Genomic DNA, 20,216 nt, shown 5'->3' with positions numbered 1-20,216 from the left:
TTTCACAGATTGTGAGACCCAAAGTATATGTCTCTGCCACATTTCTTCCCAGACACTTGTCATCATTGTCATTAATATGGGATATTATTCAGAGTCTGATTATTTACAGCTGTATAGAAAGTCTGGCACTGAGAGAGTAAAGGAATTTTACCTAGCAGGAACTCATAAAACAGAAGTATCATTTTGAATGGAAGACTCTATGCTTATTTTGAAAAGGAAAAACCAGAGATGTTCACCTCTTTTGTGGGTCCTTTGCCTGCAGGACTTAAGTTGAAATTCTCCTTAGATATCTCTTTCCCCTTTGGTTGATGAATATTCGGACAGCAGAGAACACTTAACTACCTTTCTAACTCTTGAGCTTAACTCAATTTGTGGTCTATAAGATGATTAATAAATATTTGTTGAATGGGAAGGAAACTTTCATAGTTATTGAGCAGTAACTGTAACAACACTGTAATGTTTGGGCCTGAAAAGGCTATTATAAAAATTAAAAGAGTCATATATTCCCTGCTGAGATATTAATGTCTGCTTAACTTGAACAGAAAAAAGGGCATCCTTAGGGAGAAAATGAGGTAATACATAAATTAATTTTGCCATGAAATGATCCAGAACAATCTAGGGCATTCTGAAGTGAGTGCCAAGTGAAGTGTATGAAAACTGCTTTTTAAAATATGTCAACTTTCCCAAAATATGAAGTCATTGCGTTTGCTACTAATTGATTGGCTTGCAAAATTCACCTTCTGGAACAGTCCTAACTTCCAATGCGAGAGGTGTGAGTTCAAGAAATAAATCTTGTTTGAGTAGCTATAATAAAAGTCTACAAACAGAATGTGACATAATGACTGAAGTCAACAAACTTTGTCCTTTGAAATGTAATTTGTAGGTATACCTACTTATTCAAAAAGTTCTTCAGAATAAACAAAGGATCTGTTCCACTGTTCCACTTTATAATGACTTTTGGAAAAATCTGTGCTTACTGTTTTAGTTGATCATTTGAGTAATACATGCTCTTTGTGAACAACTTAAATAATATGTGAAGTTTAAAAAGTGAAAAATCCTTGTGCTAATCTATTTCTAGAAATAGCACCATTTATAGATTTTCATATGCAATTAGAGGTTTTCTGTAAGCATAAATATAAATAATAAAAAATGGACTTTTATCTGTTTTCAATGTTTTATAAGTATGTTTAGTATGGAAATTAAGTATAGTATAGTATGTATAGTATAGAATGGAAACTGCTTGCAAGTTAACTGGATATAAATAATCATAAATATATCCATAAAATAATTTGAACTATAGCAGTACAGATTTTAGTTAATCCTGAAATCAATTCTAAATGTTTTATTGAACTGCAGGTAAATACTCTGAGCAGGCACAGTGGTCCATGTTTGTAATCCCAGCAACCCAGGAAGCTGAGGTAGGAGGACTGCGAGATTGAGGCCAGGCTCAGCAAATTAGCAAGACCCTCAGCAGTTGGCAAGACTGTCTCAAAATAAAAAATAAAAAGAACCAGGAATGTAGCTCAGTGGTAAAGTTCCCTAAATTCAATCCTCAGTGTATGCACACACATACACTAAGTACTTTGTGAGTAGATAAAATATAAAATTAGTATTATACTGATGATTTTATACTAATAGTCTCAGAAAATTCCAATTTAAAGTAAATATGTGTATATATATATACTGAGTAGTTGGCTTTGTTCTAGTTGTTTCCCCATTTTTCTACTCATTAATTTAATTCTTACACTCTCTGTGGTGTAGGTTCTCCATTTTTACAGGTCAAAAACTGAGGCTCAGAAGTGAAGTAACATGTTCCATGACTTAATAAAAACAAATAGCACAGCCAGTGTTTGCTCTTAAAAGCACAGTGAACTTTACTCAGTCTTAAAGTTTGAGTATATATAATTTAATTTTTTTAAAAACATAAGAAATATAGCTTGTTAGAATATAAAAATCAAGAGGACAGAGAGTTTTTCTCCCCAGTCTCCTGACTCTGCTTTTAGGCACAAAGTAATCTTCACATTTTTTTTCTGTGCTGGAGATTGAACCAAGGGCTGCTAGCATGTGAGGCAAGTCACTGTGTCATCAAGTTACATCACAGCCCCCTGTTTTGTTTTGAGGCAGAGCCTCACCAAGTTGCCCAGGCTGACCTTGAACTTGCAATTTTCCTGCTTGGGCCTCCTGAGTTGCTGGAAGTCTAGGCCTGGCCAACACACCCAGAATGTTAACATTTTGTTTTGAATGAATTAAATCATATGCTCTTCTGTGAAGAGTTAGTCTCTCCTCAGTACTTGTAGCTAGACCATTTTCCCTTTCCACTGGAGCCTACCTTCTGGTGAATGCAGGTAATTAATAAGTAAACCAGTTAATTGTATGATTTCAGACACCGAATAAATGCTTTGAGGGAAATGAAGTATGATTCATGTACACAGAATTATGTATGTGTGTGGGTATGTGTGTTTATATGAATATATTGTTCATTATACATATTATGTTGTCTATTGTATGTGTATGTTTTATATATGTTGAGTATCATTATGTGTATATGCTATGTGCATTTTGTGTGTGCAATGTAACAAGTTCTCTGTTAAAAGACAAAGATTACCCGATTGATAAATAAAATAAAGCAAAACTAAAATGAACTTCAGTGTTTGAAAATAAAATAAGCAAATTCCAGCTAAAATAAAGTTGGCTCTGTTGTTCTAATATCAGACAAAATACACTTTAAGATTATTAGAGGGTAGTGATATTAATCAAAGGAACTTGACAGTTTTCAAATTGGCAAATTAGTTTAGGCTAGTGCAAAACATAAATTTATAATATTATATGTTTGAGCATTAGCAGTCCATGTTGTAACTTAAGTCTTTAGTAAATCATAGTAACTTTCTTCTAGTTTATTAATGCTAATGTATTTTGTTTTTCATATGAACTTATGTTTTAAATTCTCAAATATGTCGTCTGGACAATATAAATGGCATTATTATTTGGTTGTCCAGCAACAAAAGGGACACATTCTCATGGTACAAATGAAATCACTTCCATTTACTGTGTACTAGGGGATGGATGACTTATATTAATTAATGAGAAAGTAACTTCAGAAGGATAGCATGCCTCAGGGAACAGTCTTCTTTTTTCTTCACGATCACCTGAATAGGCCAAGTTAATTATGGTACATGGGTAAGCAAAGCTACTGTGTCCTCACTAAATGGATAGGGCACAGAAATAAGCATTAGCACTGGGGAAGCAGAAAGCCTCCACAGTGGCCAAAGGATTAAGGACTTTCCTTTGGCATAAACTCATTTTGTTCCTTCCGACATTTATGCTGCTGTATAAATATTTTTATTTTGTGTGAGGTCAAATCAGTACTATCAGGGCAATGAAGTTTATTTGTTGGACATGTTATATTGGTGATTTTATGTAGCAGACTGTTAAAAAATTCTATTTGATTAGAGATGTTGACTTCAGTGTCAGGTGATAGGTAAGGAAAAGTGAATTAGCAGGAATTTAGCTCCTAAATTATTTTGATATTTGCTAACATGTTAACTTGCCTTTTTTGTGGTGTATTTTTGCATAATTCTAGGTCTCGCCCCCAGAAATCAGTGATTTTTCTTAACACATACCACATGATATATGTTGTACAGCATGATATATATCAGCCCTTGTTTCAGCCACTGCCATTGATATGAGTGGACAGTTTTCATGAGGATATTATCCTGGCAAATGAGATACCTAAAGAACTCAGAGTGATTGAATAAGTTACTGTGCATTTAAGAAGTGTTTTTAGACTGCAAATACAAATGTAATAGGGCTTGGTATGCTCAAAATATGTTTGTCTTTATCTTTGATCTCAAATAAGTTTGCTCACCTATAAAAATGAAGATGACAATTGGGCTACCTAATTTGCAGGGTTGTGTGAAACAACAACAAAAAAGTAAATACAAATATTTGTTATTCATTTATATAAACTGGAAGGGGTTGAGGGTGGGAGGTATTGTAATAGGCATTTTAAGGCAAAAGGGTTGAAAAATGTTGTTAAATGAAGGCCTTTGACTTAAAAGCTAAAATTCTTTAAAATCTTAAGATTGCTTAAAAGTGAGACCTATCCAAGCAAAAGACTATGATTAAAACAGGTGACTGTTTATTTTCAGTAATTCAAAGGAGCTTTGTAAGCACTAAGGATTCTTTCTTCTGCCACGTAAAGATGACTTAAACACATCTGAAGGGCTGGAGCTGCAAATGTATATTAGAGAGATAGGTAGTATTACTAGAAGCTGTGATGTCATTGAAACCAGAGAGTGGAATTTTTCAATTGCTATTTTTATTAAATAAGAAGCTTGTTTTGGCTAAGAAGCTGTTTGGATGAAATACCTGGTTTTGTCCTATCCATTTTGTAATAGTGTGGAAAGTAGCTTCTTAATATTAGGAGGGTCCAAAGAACTCTTGTGTTAGAGCATCAGTCATATAAAGGTCATAGAAGTAAAACAGACCTGGGAGAAAGAATGTCCTGGATCAGTGTTCCAATACAGAAATTAAATTCAGTATAACACGAAAGTGAATACATGGGACTTTCGTGTTATCACAAATTTATTAAAAGATAGCTTTTATATATGTTGAAAAGAAGTTGAGAGTTGTGTGACAAATTATCCTGCTTTGTCTGGGTCAAAGGGGTTTTGATTTTCACTGCTAAACTTGGCACCATTCTGGGAAAACTAGGACAGTTGGTCCTCCTAAGAGGAAAATATCAGATAAATGTCTGGCCTTTAAGTTGCACCAATTAATCTGAATACAAAGTGAAGAAAATTAACAACGTTCTTAGGAATGTCTCTGTAATATAGTTTCACCAAGTGTTTTGTGAGGTGAAGAATTTCTGCCTGCGTTACTGAGCTTGTGGTTGTCACAGTTTTTCCATTCATCTTGCAGCATTGAAGAGAAATAAGATGGTATCATGCACCAACATCCATACCCCTTACGAGAGTTTCTGGTGGGATGATGCACAATCTCATTGCAGGGATGGGAGAAGGATCATGCAGAGGAAAACCAACTCATAAGATTTGAGTAAGTCTGTGACAGTGATATAATCAGGAAGGTGGGCTGACTCCCTGAGAGCGAACGTAGCAGCATGAAGTTCCCACGCCTTGAGTCCTTGAGTCCTTGCTTGTGGGCGGCAACAGCAAAAGGAAGAAGCTGTTCCTCAGTCAGCATGCCAAAGAGAAACTGTAAAGAGAAATAACTCTTTGGTTAGGAAAAGCAAATATCCAGGTTCTCTTATAGGTCTGACATTTGTTGAACAAAAGCATACACATACACACATACATAAGAATCTTGCTAGGTACTTGGGGAATGTGATTACAATTAAGATGAGCAATAAGAGCAACAGACTAGGGTTTTTAGCATTTTTGAATTTTGGAGCTGAATAATTCCCTATTTTGAGGGAATGTCCTGGGTTGGTGTTTATCTGCTCCATTGATCTCTACCAGATAGCAATAGTACCTCTCCCAAGTTCTGACAGTCAAGAATGTCTGCAAACATTGACAAATGTCCTCGGGAGGATGAATTGCTCTTTGTTGAGAACCACTACTATACATACTGGTAGTCCATACTGCCATGTAAAGATGACTTAAACATATCTGAAGCAGTGGATTCCATTTTAATTAATACTGCCATTAATGGAGGAAATTGGATCTTGTTGGAGAGAGATAAAATAATCATTCATGGCTATCATTTATTGAACACTTATTATACATAAGGAGGTAAAAATTATAAGTAAGGCTTTACTTTTATTATGTCAATTAATCCTTACAAGGGTCTTATGATGTTGGTGCTACACAAGGTTGAAAAATGAAAGGATTTTCAAGACTTTCAGAGTGTACTCTTATAAGGCACCTGTTTTAGCCAGATTTTTTTTTTTTTTAATTGCTGTGTCCAAAAGACCTGGCAAGAACAACATAGAGGAGGAACAGTTTATTTTGGCTCATGGTTTCAGAGGTTCAGTCTGCCAACTCCATAGCTCCAGATGAGGCAGAACATCATGGCAGTAGGACATGGCAGAGGAAAGCAGCTCAGGCATGGCAACCAGGAAGGAGGAGACCTCCACTCACCAAGGACAAAACATAAATCTCAAGGGTGTATCCCAGTGACCTATTTCCTCCAGCCACATTTACCTACAGTTACTACCTGGTTAATTCACTGATTATGTTACATCTCTGGTAATCTAATCATTTCACCTGAAAATTCTTGCATCATCTCACACATGAAATTTTGGGGGATACCTTATGTCAAAACCATAGCATTCTGCCCCTGGTCCCCAAAAGAGCATGCCTGTCTCACAACGTAAAACACATTTAGTTCATTTTCAAAAGTCCCCTTGACAGTTCCACCATTACCCAAAAGTTCAAGTCCAAATTCTCATGAGACTCAAGGTACACTCATGGATGTCTTCCCTGTAAAGATCAAAAGCAAGTTATGTCTGTGTGTGTGTGTGTGTATATATATATATATATATATATACATACATACACACATCTCCAATGTATAGTGACACAGAGTAAATATTTCCATTACATAAGGGAGAAATAGGGCACAGAAAGAAGGGATGGGACCAAATAAGACCAAAATTCTGCTGGACAAACAAATTCTGTAGTTCCAAATCCAGCAGCTGGGGCACATGGCATTGTTATGTTCTCTCCAAAGGGCTTGTATAGTTCTCCTTCTATGACCTTGCTGGTTGAAATACACATGGCCTCTGTCTTGGTTTGTTTCTGCTCAGTTCCTGCAGCTTTCCTTGGCAGACATCCCACGTTGCTGGCATCATTTAATCATAGGGGTCTCCACTGCAGCTTCAGGTTCCTTCTCACATCTTTATGCATCACTCTCTAAGGGACAGCCCACAAAAATTCTGACCCTGCTACACTTTCCTTGACCTCCCAGGCCTTTGAAATCTTGGTGGAAACCTCCATGATCCCCCAATTCCAGCATTCTGCATTCTTGCTGATCCAGCACCATATGGCTGATGCCAAGGTCTGCACCATCTCAAGCAGTAGCCAAGTCCTTGGGATCATAACTGCTGTAGCCTCTGAGTGCCTGGGAAGCTGATCATGGTAAAAGAAATTTTCTAGCCGCCCCACAACCCCCTGCAAGCAAGGTGCCCCATGGCTTCTTCTCAAAGGAATTTTTACTTTTGTACATTTTAGCCTACAATGGGTGTGCCAATTCCTGAGATGCCCTCAAGCCATCTTTCCTATTGTTTCTAGGCACTTAGCATTTCTTTAGTGGCTGTAATATCTTTAACAATTACACTTTCCTTAGCCCCAGTTTTATTTGCATTTTTCTGTACAAACTGCAAGTTTTTTAGATCTTTCTACAGTCTGCTTCTGATTATCACAGTATATTTGGCTAATACTGCCAGCAGTATCCATGATATCTTCTGAAATTTCCTCCTCCAGATGAATTAGTCCATCATATTTAAATTCAACCTCACAGAAAGTCTCAGGACATGGGCAACATGAAGACAAGTTCTTTGTCAGAACATAACATGAATTGCCTCTAGCCCAATTTCTAGCAGAGTCTTCCTCCTCTGCAATTTCATGAGCCCAGTCTTTACTTTCCACAGTCTTTTGAACTTGCACCAAAATTGCCCATTAAGCTCCACTTACAACAATTTAATGCTTTTCCAACTTTCATCTCTAAACTTTTAAAAATTCCTTCCCCTGCAAACCAGTTCCAAAAGCTTCTGAACCACATGGTCAGGTTAGTCACCTTCCTGGTACCTATGTCTGTTTTAGTCAGCTTTGCATCACTGTGACCAGAAGACCTGATGAGAACAAAGTAGAGGAGGAAAAGTTTATTATGCCTCACAGTTTCAGAGGTTCAGTCCACAACTTGCCAACTCCATAGTTCTGGGATGAGGGTGAGGCCAGGTCTTCAGATTTTAGACATTCAAAGAACAGTCTTGGTCTCTTGTTTTAATTTGTAATTCTACGATGACAAATGATTTTGTGAATCTTTAACATGCATATTTCCCATCTGAACATCTTTGATGAGGTGCCAGTTTAAATCTTTTACCCATTTTAAGTGAATTATTTATTTATTTTTTGTAAAATTTTAAGTATTCTTTGTATATTTTGAAAAGAAATTCTTTATCTGATATATGTTTTGGAAACATTTTCTTCCAATCTGTAGCTGTTTTTTCATTCTGTTAATATGTCTATTGCAGAAAGGAGTTTTTAATTTTAATGAAGTCCAATTTATCAATTCTTTCTTTTACAGACCTTTCTTTCAGTGTTGTATTTAAAAACTTGGTGCCACGTATGATGGTGTTCATGTGTAATTTCAGCAGCTAGGGAGGCTGAGGCAGGAGGATTGCAAGTTCCAGATCAGCCTTGGTAACTCAATGAGACTCTGTCTCAAAATAAGTTAAAAAAAAATGTTGGGGACATAGTTCAGTGGTAGAGCATCCCTGGGTTCCATTCCTATTACCATAACAAAACAAAACAAAGCAAAACTTATCATTAAAACTAAGGTTACCTGGAAGAATAGCTAGCAAAGATTTTCTCACATTCTGTAGATTCAATCTTCACATTCCTAATTGTTTCCTTTGCTGTGCAGAAACATTTTAATTTGATGCCATCCTATTTATTAACTCCTGGCATTATTTCCTGAGTTTCAAGGGTCCTATTGAAAAATGAAATGACCATTCTTTTCCCTTCCATTGATTGCCTTGGCTTCTTTGTTAAAGATTAGATAATTATATATGTGTGAGCTTTTTTTCTGGGTTCTCTATTGCATTGGTCTATGTTTCAATAATTCTTTCAATAATACTGTATTGTTTTGATTACTACAACTTTATAGGAGGTCTTAAAGTGAGATGGCATCAGCCCTCCATCTTTGTTTTGTAGTATTACATTGGCAATACTAGATCATTTGGTTTTCCATATAAACTTTAGAATCAATTTTTCAATACCTGTAGAATTGCAGGTATTGTGTTAAATCAGTAGAGTGAACTGAGAAGAACTGATGTGTTAACAAGTTTTGTGGTTCATAAAAATGAAATATACATAATCATTGTGTTCTATGATACCTACTTTTTCCATTGGAGTCTTAATAAATTAATTATGGTTAGTTTACATTTCTCATCTGAAAATTCCACAATCTCTGTCATCTCTGAGTAGTTCTGATGCTTGTTTTGTGCTAAAGTTATCAAATATCTGTAGAATTTTTGCTTCCTTTGTTGTCTTTGAGTTTCAACAAGAAGTCCTTCTAATACAGAGCCATAGCCTTCCAGGCCTTTCAGCTCCAATCCTTTATTACACTGCAGACTTTTTTGGAGACTCTGGTAAGGACTGGGGGGAAAGAAGTGTTCTATAATCTTAAGATTTAAGTCTTTTGATGGGCTTGTGTCCTTAGGCTGTGACCGTCCAAAGTGTTTCAAAGCTTTTTATTTGTTTTTTTCCCTCTGCTCACCTCTAGACACTTAGGTGAGAAGGTAAGACTAGATGGTAATGGAGTTTGAAAATTGCCCTTGGACCTGTAAGTCTCTGGAAAAGTCTTTTTTGCTGGAGAGTAGGCCTTTGTTACAGTGAATGCAACAGGCATATATCAGAATGGTTGTTTTCTCCTTCCTGCTAAACATGAGGTAATTTTTCTTGACTCTTTACCATTAGATTTGATGGCATTCCTGGAGATAAAACTCATGCTGGCAGGAGAGCCTGTAAAACTGCAGCCCCTAGGAATTTCTTACTCTCAAGGTAGTCTACACTGAGCCTCTAGAAATTTGCCAAAATTATCATGCAAGTGTACCTACCAGTTTACGATTCTATTACTTTCTGTTCCAGGTAAATGATTTCAGCTGTGTTTCTCTTTAGTCCTATCTCTCCATACTTCGTGATGTTGGTTTGCATTGTGTCCTCAGTTCTCTGCTGGGACAAGAGAAATCATCAGTTTTCACCTAGTTGCATTTTTTCCCCTTATTTTAAGAACAAGATGATGTTTCAAACCTTTTACATGTCAGAATTGAAACTGCAAGTTGCTACATACATTTTAATCACCTCTGCAAGTACCTAAATTAAATATATATATATTTATATATATATATATTTCCATATACAGGGAGGATAGAGAAGTAGTTTAGTCTTTCTTTTACATACTTAATCAAATTATGTGTTACTGATAGTAGGCATGAGGAAGACATGGGGCATTACCCATAGTTAATGGCACAGGTATAAATTCTATCATACCAACCCAGAAATTTTGATAAATGCTATTTCACAAAACTAAAAAAAATGGGAAGATGTGTGGTGACTTATTAATTGTATTAGTTGTATTATCATGTATATTCCTGATGGAGATTACTTCTGGTTTCACTAGACATTTGTGAACCTGGATCCATTGCATGCAATTTTATGTATACGATGATTGATTTTTGTTTGGTTTGGTTTTGTGGTGCTGGATATGGAACCCAGGACCCAGTGCATGCTAGGCAGGTTCTCTACCACTGAGCTACACCCCCAGTCCCATGTGTGATCACTGGAAGAATATTCATTAGATTAATTTCTGGCTCTCTACATTTAAGGCCCTGTTTCCCTTCCTGGGTCTACCTGTGCCTTGGTATCATAATGATAGGTGGGTCAACACAATGTGTTACAGTAAGATTCCTGGAAGTCATTTCTATTTTGAGAAGGCTACCAATTGGTTCACTCTATTTAGAAGTGACCATGAACTTCAGATATATTCTACCATACTCAATCTAAATGAATAATTAGCTCTCCTCTGTCAGATTCCAGTGCCGCCACAGGCTGAGGGAAATCATAATTGGGGGAAGGTTGATCTTGTGTTTGATAATTGTTCTGAAATCTCTTACTAGTTCTAAGAGACTTATATACTTTTATAGGTGTGTGATCACATGACTGAAAGCATTATTTCAATAAATACTATTGTAAATATTGATAATAAATTCATAAATTACATGAATAAAGATATAATCAGAAAGGGTTTATCCCAGGGGTGTGAGGATGCTTCAGGGTGAAAAAAATGCACTGGAGTAATTTACCATATTAAGTATAAAAAGTATGTAATAATTTTAATTTTATATGGAAAAAAGGATTTGATAAAGCTCAAAACACATTTATGACTGAGAACTGTTAGAAACATATGAAAAATAAAATTCCTGGACTTAGTAAATATAATACATTACAATTTTGGCAAGCATTATAATTAATATAGAAAACTTATATGCATTGCCTTGTAGGTAGATATGAAAACAAGGCTTTCACTATCACTGGTAATTCTTAACAGTTGTAGAAGTCCTAGATAAAGCTGAGAAAATAAGGGGGGGAAAAACATTCCATGGTGTTAATTTTAGAATGAAAGAGACAAAAATCTGTAACTTTATAAACTATTTTCACTACTGTTTAAATTTCTTTAGGCTGTATTGAGTATGTATCTGTAATCAATGTTCTCTATTTCTTTTATGCCAATGTGACATATTATATTCTTTAGAAACATACACACTTTCTCAGTTTTAAAATGTCTTCGTATGGAGCCAATTCTCAAATTCTTATAATTTAAAAAATCTTATATTGTATTTCCTTTTAAATTAATTTTACTTGTGCTATGTTGCTTTTTATTCTTTTAATCTTTCCAGACATTTTTGTAATGAGATATTTTCCAAAGAACCCTTTTTTGTTTCTACTGGTTGCTTTTACCCTTGATCTTATATATGTGTACACACACACACACACACACACATACTTGCATGAGTTTTTCTCTTTCTTCATTTCCAACTTCTTGAGTCAAATTTATTTTAAATACATTGTTCCCCAATATTTCACTTTCTTTCATTTAATAAACTATATGATATTTATCCCCTGTATCTTATTGAGGATTCCTTGGAAACCCAACACTTGCTCTGTTTTTGTAGAGTTAGGTTTGTCTGACAAGAAAATGATTTCTCTATTTTTTTCTCATGTAGCGTCATAAATATTTTATAAAGCAGTTGTTCAGGTTTTCAATACTTCTGCTCATTTTCTATCTGTTCAATCTACCACTTTCTAAGAAGTTGCTACTACAATCTTTTAAAGTGTTGATTTATCGTCTCTTCTTGCAGTTATGTCTGTTGTTTCTTGATATGATTTGAAGACATTATTTGTAAAATATAAATCCCATGTTTTTTTTTATGGGTGCATAGTCTTTATTTATGGCTTCTTTTATAAGAATACAGTTTTCTTTTTTTTTTCTGTATGATCTTTATACCCTGAAGTTCTTTTGTATCCACTATTAAATTTATCTTCTTCAATATCCTACATTCAGGTTGGCTTTTTTTTTTAGGTTTCTTTTTAATGACTTAAAATTGAGGCTATAAAATATTATCTGAAGTTTATACTTTATATTGGTAAGACTGAACATATTCTCAAAGTATTCCAAGTGAAAAATCTATCTCAACCAGTTCTATAATATTCAATTCATTTAATTTTTGACTTGGATGTGAATTTGGATCATTAATTTTAAAATGTGGAGTATTTTTCATCTAATATAGCACTTTTCACTTAATATTTCCTTAGTAAGAAGGAACTAAGGTTCACTCAGAAGAATAGGGGAGACCATAAGTTGAATAAGTTATTGTTTACATTTGGCAATGTAATGTTAATAAAATGCTTGCCAGGAAAGTTATAAATCAAAAATGAAAAACAAAACTGGCAGTGAGGATGCAACTGGAACATTTTGCACTAATACAAGCAGTTAATCATCCAGCTGTGCTCTTGATTAATAACTTGCAGAATGCAAGAAAGAAACAAATGACCAGTATTTTCCCAACATTGAGATTTGAGTGCTCTAGGTTGACAAAATCCTGCTGGAAAAAAATAGAAGCAAAATTATGGGTAAAGGGAAGATGATTTATTTGTTTAAGAGATAAGCCGAATGCTTTTTAGTGAGTTGAAATATTTACAATGCTCTACATTCTTCAATTTCCCGGTGGCCTTGTAAAACCATTATATGATTACCTAAAGATTACATAAGAAAAATTTTTGCTTTTCAGGCTTTGTTAATGATGGCAATTGATAGCTTTGTAGAATGTTTCAAAATAGTAAGTTTTTGTACAGTCTTAAAATCTTCATCTCCTCATTTTTCTATATTCCATTCTTCCTAGTTTTTAAAAGAAAACATATGCCTTCAAAACATAGTTCGTTGTTCTCTCATCCCACCATGATATTTATGTTATCACACATTTTCTCTTCATTATCTAAAAGTTATATTTATAGGTATTAAAGTAAGCTTTATTAGTATTATACTTTCCTGAGGGATTTCTTTGGATTCATGAGACTATATTGCTATTAAAATTTTATCAATATTTCAACAGACTTTTTTTGAGGGGGGGTACTGAGGTTTGAACCCAGGTGCACTTTATCACTGAGCTACATCCCAAGTCATTTTTATTTTTTATTTTGAGACAGGGTCTGACTAAGTTGCTGAGGGACCCTCTAAGATGCTAAGCCTGGCCTTGAACTTGCTATCCTCCTGCTTCAGACTCCCGAGTTGTGATTACAGGTGTGCACCACTAGAGCCAGCTTAACAGACTTGATCAATTCAATTCAGCTTAACAGACTTGATCAATAGAAGTTTAGGACAGACTTGGAACTATTTAGAAATTGTTTCTTCAGGTTTCGAATCTGGCCTAAACTTCTGTGATTTTATTATTAATTGATCAAGTAAGAATCAATCAGTAAATACAGTGAATATGATATTCCTCAGACAGTATGTGTAGATGTGCAGTGTAACATTACTTTTTATAACTCACAGTCTATTTTGAGTCATCACTTTATCTAGAATCAAAAGTTTAATTTCCATAATTTGTAGCATACTCAGTGGACTGACTTTCTTTCTCTGCACCTCCTTATTTTTTTAAATATTTTTTAGTTGTAGGTGGACACATTGCCTTTATTTTATTTATTTATTTTTATGTGGTGCTGAGAATCGAACCCAGTGCCTCACATGTGCTAGGCAAGCACTCCACCACTGAGTCACAGCTCCAGTCCAGCCCTGGTTCTCCTCTTTTTAAGTGAAGATAAGTTTTATTAGCCAATTTAGCTTAAAGCCCTATGCTTCTTATGTCCCCCAGGTCCCCAAAGCATGCATGAAACCATCTAATGCCACTGCTTATTTAAAACCTGGTAGCTTGCTCCTTCTCAAGCAGTAGATGGTAAACAAAGAACAAGCTCTTATTTCTCACACTTGCTGGGGATTCTTTTTACCCCTGCTTGGAGTTAATTGTAGGAGTAGGTAGGGTGGAGTCTCTTCTAAGGGACTCACATGAGCATTACATGCTAATGCTCTCGGACTCTTTCTCCTTATTTCAGTTTAGAGACTTTAAAAAAGTTTCTTCTTAAATGGAAAAGTCGATTTCTTCATCATCTTTTGTTTAAAACATGGGTTTTTTTTCTCTTGATTGAAGATTTTCTGACTTTTGTATTGTTTCTGTTGTGGACTTTACATCTTTATTTTGAAATTGATGATCTGAGCATTGGTTCTACACTTTATTCTTTCTTTCTGCATTTCTTCTAGAGCTACTGTATTCTGGAGATAAGTACAGAAACACTTAACCTTTCCCTGATTTGAGAAAAGATATCAGGTAGAAGGAAGTATGTGTAAATTTGGGGTCGGGGATGGAGGAGAGGTTGTGAGGGGCCACACTGGTAAGTAGTTCACACGGCCATCCCACCACACAAGTGTGAGTGCTGTTACATGGCAGGTGCTTTCTGTGGACACAGGGAAGGAGATAAGAGAAGATAGGCATCCAACCTTCAGGGTGCTTGTGATTAGTAGAGGGTACAAAAAATAAAATGCATGAAATAAATAAGGTGCAATTCAAAATATATAATAAATAAATAATTAAATACCCAATTGGGTAATGCATGCTCTATGTGCCATTATTATGCATAAGAGAAGTAGAGAGAGATTAGACTGGTGGTGAATATAGGCTTGTTCCTCAAAGTTGAATAGATTTTGTGTAAGAGGAGAAAATGATGAAGACTATCCCAAGCGAGAATAACAGTGTGAACTCACGTTATGTAGTAGAAATAAGTAAGGGGAGCATGAGAGGAGCAATAAAAGGATTAGTCTTTGTGGAAAAGAAATAGAATGCTGGGAATCAGGTGAAAATAAACTAGGCTGAGACAACTTACACAGAATTTTCAAGTTGGCAGAAAAAATACAACGTTTTTTGCAATAGCCAGTGGAAGATTATACAGAGACATGGCAAATGCTTTTGTAGAGGAAAGAGTTGACAGAAGCCAGGATGAATTGAGACTCAAGAAGGCTGTTGTAGTAGTTCAAGTGTGAGGTAAGTGCTCATGAAAGGGTCATATGAAGTGGGAATACAATGAGAATAAAAAAGGGAAAGGAAAACAAGAGACAAATGATGCATGAGTCGGGAAAAGCAGAATTGGATCATATACTGACATAGTTACCTAGTTTTTAAGCTTGATGTTGTATTTCTATTTTTCTTTCTTCTCAAGTACATGTTTGGTTTTGGGCTCATTGTTTCAAGGGATGAATATGGCTGAGTGGAAACACTAAATTTGACTTTTGTTTTAGAAATTTAAATCTCATAAAGAGGGAATGATTTGTGTAATCTGTAAAATAAAGTTGATGTGAAAGTAAAGAATAATGTTTTGACTGGATATTTGAAAGGAGAATTGCTTTGAGGCTAAAAAGTAATGCATTGGGTGGGAAAGAGAGAGGAAAGAGGCGATGGCATTCCAGAGATCTGAGTGTTCCACTCTGTTTCTTAGCAAATGCTCTGGAGAGGCTGGGGTTTGGTAATAAGCCACCAAGGATGTAGCCCCATGAGGCTTCCAGCAGAGGGGGACTAGGAAAACTCATGGGAAAACTTTTTAAGCTCCAAGAATGGTATGGAAGCTCCCACCTGAAACACCAAAATGCTGTGGCATGATGGACTTTTCAGTAGTTACCTTTACATGAGAGGTGACTTGAAGGCCATGTTAACTTCCTATCTTCTCCAATTCTTTCAAAAATTTTTAAAAAAAATTTGTTCTAATTTGTTGTACATCTCACTCCAATCAGAATGGTGATTATCAAGAATACAAGCAACAATAAATGTTGATGAGCATGTGGGGGAAAAGGTACATTCATACATTGCTTGTGGGAATGCAAAATGGTGCGACCATTATGGAAAGCAGTGTGGAGATTCCTCGGAAAACTTGGAATGGAACTACCATTTGACCCAGCTATCCTACTTGTTGGTTTATACCCAAAAGCCTTCTCCAATTCTTAACCCTATGGAATCCTTCTTCTTTAAACCTCAACATGACTCTGGAAAACTGGAGGACACCTTCAAAGAGACTCAAGTGGAAGTTTCTAGAATGCCTTATAGACTTACAACAATTCTGTTGAGTAACTAAAATTCATTTATTTACTGCAAATACAAATTTGTGAACTAAATTCACCTTAAATTTAATAGTGATGTATATTTTATCCCATGTGAGTGCAAAACACTTATTAGAAAATGATTAACTTAATAAATATTAAAACACTGGAAGATACTTCTGAACATGTATTTTCTGTTCTCTTATACTCATTATTTTAATAAAGAATTAATATCAGTTCCTAATGAACGTTGGTCTCCAGAAATGTGAAAATAACATATGGGCTCTAGCTTCAAAAAGCTTAGCCTAATGAGGTAGAAGGACATGTAAACAAGTAATTATGATGTGGAGCATTTCAGATCCATTGTAGAACAGCCTGGGTTAGAAATAAATAAAGCAATCATTCACAAATTAATTTCCTGAATGCTATTATGCATACCAAATTTTGTATTCAATATGGTGGTTATGAGGAAGAAATGGTTTATTCACAAAAATACAATATTGGACAAGAATTTAGTAATCATCTAGTATAAAATACTATTCTAGGCTAAAGGAGGCTGAAAAAGGAGGCGAATGAGTCAAAATCTTCCCGTGAGGAATCTGATATTCAGTTTTGAAGTTAGCGCATATACATATATAAAACATAAAAACAGGAGAGACTGAGTGAAATTAAGGTTGGCATTTCATAGAAAATGTGGTGGATGCTTTCATGGGTAAGAACTGCAAACAGGAGAAGGAAGACAAGAAAAATGACAGAAGGCTTAGAAATACTGGTAGTACAGTTTTGGAAATCATGCACAATTAAAATATGCCAAGGGAGTATCTGAAGATACTGAAGACTAGTCCCTGAGCTCTTGGAAATGCTGAACGACAAATCCTGGAAGAGAGTAACTCAGGGAGAAAGGAGATGAGGAGCTGCCTGAGAGCTGAGAGCAGCTACAGGAGACTGTCAGGAATCAGGGTAAGGAAGTTCATGAAAGAGAAGCTGCAATCCAATGTCAGATGCTGCTCCTGAGAAGTTGCAAAGAAGCAGGCCTGGGATGGCCAACACGTAGCACAGGAAGAAATGCTACTCGTGAGAATAAGGGACAGATCCAGCCATCATTTTGGAAGCTAGAATTCCTGCAATTTTCTTTTCCTTGTTTTCTCTCTCCTTACTTCCTGCCCCGCTTTCTGTTAATTCATGTGCCTCGTTTCCTCGAGGTCTTATTTTTTGTTTATTTTCATTTAGTTTATTTCCCTCAAACATTTCTTTTTGAATAAACAACACTTGTAAGTTCAAAGCAACAAAAAATTAGGTAGTATGTCTATGTGTGTGCTTGGTATATATGTGCGTGTGTATTTATATACATGTCCACTTACTAAATTTGTTCTTATTTTTTTCACCTAACAATTATGAGAATTTTTCATGTTATTATACATATATGTACACACATGTATATACACACATACACATATATGTAGTTAAATAGATATAAATATATCTTAATATCTTTCATCTATGTATAATATTAAGGGCTGCATATTATTCCTTGTGTGGACATAGGTAACCCCCCTAGAAAGATTTGTTTCCACTTTTAGGTCTCTTTTTTAAAATAGATAAATCAATTTAAAAAAAAATTCTTTTAAAAAAGGTTGTTATTGGTTCTTTTTTAGTTGTATATGACAGTAGGATTCATTTTGACAGTATTATAAAAGTATGGAATGCAATTTGTCCTAATTCAGTCCCCTGTATTTCCCCTTTCCCTTTCCTCTCTCCTGTTTTCTTCCCTCTATTATACCATTCTTTCTGCTCTTGACATATATATGAAAGTCAGGTCAGATTCATTCTACTATCTTTTCCTATCCATCCCTCTACCCTTTCCTTCATTCCTCTTTTTCTACTCCACTGATTTTTCTTCTATTCTTATTCTTTTTTTAACCCCTCCCTCTTACTTTGAACTGGCTTCCACCTATCAGAGAAAACATTCTATCTTTGACTTTTGGGTACTGGCTTATTTCACTTAGCATGATAGTCTCCAGTTCCATCCATTTACTGAAAAATGCCATAAAGCCGCCCTTCTTTATGGCTGAGTAATACTCCATTGTGTATATATACCACATTTTCTTCATCCATTCATCTGTCGAAGGGCACCTAGGTTGGCTCCATAGTTTGGCTATTGTGAATTATATTGCTATAAACATTGATGTGGCTGTGTCACTGTAGTATGCTGATTTTAACTCCTTTGGATGTATACTGAGGAGTGGGTTAGCTGGGTCATATGGTGGTTCCATTCCTAGTTTTTTGAGGATTCTCCATATTGCTTTCCAGAGTGATCAGACCAATTTGCAGTCCCACCAGCAATACATGAGTGTATCTTTTCCCCACATCCTCTCCAACATTTATTGCTATTTGTATTCTTGATAATTGCCATTCTGTCTGGAGTGGGATGAAATCTTAGTGTACTTTTAATTTGTATTTCTCTAATTGCTAGAAATGTTGAATGTTTTTTCATGTATTTGTTGACCAAGTCTTAACAACAGCAACAGAAATGCTGCAGTGAATATATTTGCTTAAACTTCTTTATGGACATGTGTAAAATCTTTGGATAATTCTCCAGAACACAGTTGCTAGTTTGGAACACATATGATGGTTTTTATACATGGTAAGACCTGAATTTGAAGTAGTATTTATTCTAGTTAACACAGCAACAGAGGATATATCGGTGATGATTTTCTATTTGTTAGTAGGATAGGAATATTTACAGAATGAACGAAAGAACCTCCTGCTGCTAAAAACCCTGTTGAAAGAAGGTGATAGTGAGTGGAGGGAGTGAGGCAGAGCAGGATAGCCAGGACTCTTATTTCGATATTAGCTAGGACTTTAATTTTGTAAGTTTCCTGAGACATCACAGAAAGTCCTTTGTTTAAGATATTTCAAAGCCAGGAAAAAAAATCCAACTTGTAGTTCAGAAGGTAGAGAAATTAGAAACATATGGTAAATTCAGTTGCAGACACGGCTTGCGCTGACATGGAGACGTAATAACCCGGTGGTTGACTAGTCCAGTCTAATTCTGGTGAATAATATTTTCTCAGCAGTCTCCTGGCCGCAGAGTATCAAAAGGCACTGGGAACATGTTGTAAAGTGCTTCGATGCCCAGAACAATTACACTCTGGAAACATTCTCTTGGCTGGCTGAGTGTGACCCATGACCACAGCTCAGTTCATTCCACAAACAGAATTAGTCACAGAGTGCATGTGGAACAACACTCTTTGCAGGACTTTTTGTGTTGCCTTTCTTGGTGCATGATATCATGATGGGCCTTCACACCTTGGAATGATGTTGGTTCAGGACAGTAGAGATGAAAAATAATGTAACGCTTTGCTTTGTAAGATTATGTAAGTGCTATTTTTTATGTAGATACTGACTGTACTCTTTTTAGAGTTATATGTATGTGTATATATATGTTTATAGATAAGTTATCATATGATATATGAATATCATATATATGTGTGTATATGTATATATACACGTATATGAGTGAAGCTTGGCTAAAAGTCTATGACTTCAGTTTTAACATTTTTTTTGTGTGTGTGGTGCTGGGGATTGAACCCAGGGCCTTGTGCTTGCAAGGCAAGCACTCTACCCCCTGAGCTATGTCCCCAACCCCAGTTTTAACATTTTTTACAATTTCAGAATTAGGTAAGCAACATGTAAACTACCAGCGTCCAAAGAAACACACCAACCTTCAATTATTTCTTGTACTTTTGTGTCTTTCTTATCTTCCTTTGACTCCATGAGAGAAAATTATTACTTCCCTTGCACATAATGTTTATGTACTTCACACAATCCAGCTGAAT

The sequence above is a fragment of the Sciurus vulgaris genome (assembly GCF_902686455.1).
Source record: "Sciurus vulgaris genome assembly, chromosome: 3".
NCBI lineage: Eukaryota > Metazoa > Chordata > Mammalia > Rodentia > Sciuridae > Sciurus > Sciurus vulgaris.
This window is presented reverse-complemented; position numbering follows the sequence as displayed.